The following is a 4,724-nucleotide window of genomic DNA, read 5'->3' as shown; positions in this document are numbered from 1 at the left end:
CCGCAATAGCAGTCAACATAAAGTCTCCCATAGACATGACCATTGTCTCACTCTACATGCCCCCTAGAGCTACCTTCAACCAATCCGAACTTAACTTTTTCTTAACCTTTTTTCCCATCCCTGCTAATAGCAGGAGATCTTAATGCAGAAGATAAAAACCTTAGAATCTCTAAAACTAACAGAAAATTCAATAGACTCAATAACATTTTACTAACCATAATCTCTCTTTCATTTCTAACCCTAACCCAACCCGACTATGTATCTCATCAGGTACAGAATCCTTCCTTGACTATGTCATCTCATCCTTCTCCCTTCTTAACGAACTTAAACTCTGCGTATTGGCGGACACACATGGCAGTGATCACTATCCGATCATCGTGAAAAGTAAACCATCGCTTCCGGAAAACAAAACGACCAAAATGGAAATATGCAAATGCCGATGGACATCATACCAAATTAATGTACTGATGCACCTACATTCAGACCCCAGCCCACAGAAGGGAACATCATTAAAATCATAAACGATGCAGCAGCGAATCAATACCAAAATCAAAGGGCAAACCTGGCAAGCGAGTGTTCACTGGTGGAACGACACTGTCGCTAAAGCCATAAAAAAGAGACGTAAAGCGCTCCAAAAACTGCAGAATGCCAAGAAGAAAAACCAAGACCCATACCCATATCCCTACCCTCTCCGAGGAATTTAAATTGCCATCGCATTGCAAGAGAGGAAATCAAAAAGGCAAAACAAGAATCATGGAATAGATTCAAAGATAGCATAAGTCCCGAAATGTCTGGAAAAGACATGTGGAGAAATGTAAAATGCCTTACAGAACGCAAGCAAGACATCGCTCATATCATCATCAAACCGATGACGACACAATAGTCCCAGTTGAGTCAACACCAGAGGTACTTGCCACTCATTTTGCCACCATATCCGCCACAAATAGTTATTCCCCAGAATTTAAGACTATCAAAGCAACAACCGAGTCCATCCCACTAAATTTCAATAGCAGACCCAACATTCATTACAACAGATCCTTTTCCATAGCCGAACTGAATTGTGCTCTTGCAAAGTGCAAAGGCAACTCAGCCGGACCAGACGACATTGGCTATCCACTGCTAAAAAAACCTTCCTTCTGAAGGAAAATCCTACTCTTAAAGCTATACAACTTCATCTGGCAGAGTGGCAAAATTCCTCCTCACTGGAAGAAAAGTTTAACAATTCCCATATTAAAGCCCGACAAATCAAAACAAAACACAGCCCAAATAGCTACCGACCAATAAGTTTACTAAACTGCATCGGAAAAGTGTTGGAAAGAATGGTAAACCGACGTCTTACCCAAGAACTGGAAGGCAGGAAACTCCTCAGCATAAGTCAACATGCGTTTAGATGCGGATTAGGCACGGAAACTTACTTTGTGCAACTCGAAGAACTACTGGCCAAAGTAAAATCCGATAAACATCATGCCGACTGTGCTATCATCGACTTGGCTAAAGCTTTCGATCGGACATGGAAATACGCAATCATGCGCCAGCTAGCCAGATGGAATTTCGGAGGTAACATGATCACATTCCTCGATGATTTCCTCTCAGACGTACCTCGAGTGTTCTGATTGGAACGAACAAATCTAGCACTAAAACGCTAAAAACGGAGTTCCTCAGGGAGCCATCCTTTCTCCAACATTATCTCTGATCAGCATCGAAAGTCTTCTCCGCTCACTACCACCATCCATCACTCCATTGGTTTACGCTGATGATATCGTTCTGATCTCGAGCAATGCAGATAATGGAGTTGCGCGATACAATCTGCAACAGGGACTGCATATCTTATGGGAATGGTCAAAACGTATTGGTTATGACATCGCTGCTGAAAAAAGCAATATAATGCACATCTGCAACAAACCACATCCAACCTTACCCGCTTTGCCTTAATCAAAGACAAATTCCAGACTGCAAAAAAGTAAAGATACTCGGGATCACAATAGACCAAAAACTCACATTCCAAGCCCACATTAAACAGCTAAAAAACTACAGCTACAAGAAAATCAACCTTTTCCAAATGCTCAGCACAGGAACCCACAAAGCTTCAAAAGATACACGTATCTTCATTATTAATCACTGGTTGCTTCCAAAACTACTGTACGGTATAGAAATAGTATCGATTAAAAGGAACAGTTTGAAAAAGCAATAAGCCCCATCTACCATGCCGTTCTACGATATGCCATAGGCGCCTTCCGAACCAGCCCCATCGTCTCTATGCTAGTGAGAGCGGACTTCTTCCACTTAGCCATATAATAACAACTAAATTAGCCGCAACAGCAACAAGAATTAAGAAAAGAATATCCAAGCACCATCATTCCTCAATAGAGCCAACTCCAAACTTTTCGCTATAACAAACTGCAATATCCCGGATATCACATATCACAACACTGTACATCTTGGCACTAGGCCGTGGTACCATGAACCCCCTAACATAGACTGGCATTTTAAAAACATCCTTAAAGCAGGTTGCAATAGTACAATAGCACAAAAACATTTCATAGAACACACAAACAACAAATACATGAAGCACAACCACATTTACACCGATGGATCCGTCGATGGAGCAGCAGCAGGATTCGGGATTTACTCACCCATTGATAAAGTAGCGTCCAAACTGCCGGATCACACTTCCATCTTTACGGCAGAAACGTGGCAATAATCCAGGCAGTTGAAGATACTCTGCGCTCTGACCTGGAAAACGTCATCTTTACCGACAGCGCAAGTGTCCTCTCGGCACTAGAGCATGGAACATGTAAGGACCCAAACATCCAAAAGCTCTACAGGTCACTAGCCCACACATAAACCAGGATCAACAACTCACCATCTGTTGGATACCTGGTCACGCTGGTATCAAAGGCAACGAGATCGCCGACCGCCTCGCCAACGAAGGCCGAAGAAAAACATCACCTACACACCTCGCTGCCTAAAAGAGACGCAATTATCTATAAAATGGAAAAATAAGAGAGGCGTGGGAAAAGGAATGGTTTAAAACCAAACAACTTCTTCGGCTAGTGAAATCAACAACTACACCATGGCCATCAGTAATAAAACCTCGAGACCAAAAGATCCTTACTCGATTAAGAATAGGCCACACTAGACTGACCCACAGCCATCTCATCGAACGATCCAGTCCTCCTCTCTGCCAATTCTGCGGGGACCACTATAACAATATTCCACTCTTAACAGAATGCCACGGATACGCACAACTTCGTAAGACTTGCCATCTTGACTCAACATAGACTCAATACTTTCACTTCACCCTCAGAAAAAAGAAAATCTGCTAAAATTTCTAAAACTATCACATTTATTCCATCAACTATAAACATCTAATAGTCTAACTTTTCCCCACAAAGAGGCGAAAGAACTCCGCAGGAGCCAAAGCCTCTCTAAACCATACTAACAACAACAACATTATAAAAAGACCCTTCTCAAAGAGAACATCGTGTTGCTGCGTGATCCGTTACAAACGTTCCCCAATAAAATCTAACCATGTCTGGCCGTGGAAGGAGGAAAGGTAAAGGGAAAGGCAAAGTCCCGTTCAACAGTGCCGGTCTTCAGTTCCCGTTGGCCGCGTTATTCATCGTCTCCTGCGCAAGGGTAACTATGCCGAGCGCGTCGGTGCCGGGAGCGCCGTGTATCTGCCAGCCGTCATGGAATACTTGGCCGCTGAAGTGCTTGAGTTGGCCGGAAACGCTGCCCGTGACAACAAGAAGACGCGCATCATCCCGCGTCATCTGCAGCTGGCCATCCGCAACGACGAGGAGTTGAACAAGCTGCTGTCCGGAGTAACCATCGCTCAGGGTGGTGTGCTGCCAACATTCAGGCCGTGCTGCTGCCCAAGAAGACCGAAAAGAAGGCTTAAACTGTGTAACAAAGCTTCCTTCATCTCAAACCCAAAACCGTCCTTTAAGGGCGACAAATAACTTTGCCAAAGACATTTTATTTGATTTATGCTGATATGGGACAACCAGAAGTAAGAAAATTATCTAATATAGAACCGTGCTTGAAAGTGTGTACAAAATGTAAATGAAAAAAATGTGCCTTCCTTTGGCACATAAAGCATCATTTACTGTTTTCAATTCTCTAACCCTGCGAATTATGTAAATGCAGCATATCAGAAGCGATGTGTTACATTTTCCAGGTAGCTTGGTAAGCGGGTTGGTTTTACCATAGCAAATGCAAGCAGTGATACCTGTGTGTGACCTTTTTCTGGAAACGCTAAAGGACACGTATACCTGATTTTCGTTAACACGGGAAAATGTTAAAAAGTGTTGGTCGAAAAATGTTGTGTGTTCAGGTAAGGCTAGGTTCTCACAACAGTTTTGGCTTTTCAATATATCGGGAAACGTTGGAAATGGCTTTAAAAAAGTTGTACCAAAGATTAGGAACATTCATATAAATAACATCCTTAATAATGTTTCCCTTCACCCTTCATTTAAATAACCATGTGAATATTTCTGGCATTTATATAGTATTTTTTTAAAACAATATTTTCATTTGCAATGTAGGAATGCCAATAAAATACAATAAATTGAAATTCCCTAACGCATGTGCAACTCCACATTCAATAACGCCATCTAGTGGGGATCAAAGTCCCTGCAACCAGTCGTAACGCCATCTTAATAATTGGTAAAAGTAAGGCTCAGCCTTTACGTTACAAAGGAAAAGCGTTGTGTCAGCTT

The 4,724-nt window shown here is 42.4% G+C and overlaps 1 pseudogene; it reads left to right on the top strand.

The window, feature by feature from the left end:
* The first annotated feature begins 3,531 nt into the window (after positions 1-3,531).
* Positions 3,532-3,904, top strand: LOC121602177 (annotated as a pseudogene).
* The last annotated feature ends 820 nt before the right edge of the window (positions 3,905-4,724 follow it).

The sequence above is a fragment of the Anopheles merus genome, unplaced genomic scaffold (genome assembly GCF_017562075.2).
Source record: "Anopheles merus strain MAF unplaced genomic scaffold, AmerM5.1 LNR4000342, whole genome shotgun sequence".
In the NCBI taxonomy this organism is placed as follows: Eukaryota; Metazoa; Arthropoda; class Insecta; order Diptera; family Culicidae; genus Anopheles; species Anopheles merus.
This window is presented reverse-complemented; position numbering and strand designations above follow the sequence as displayed.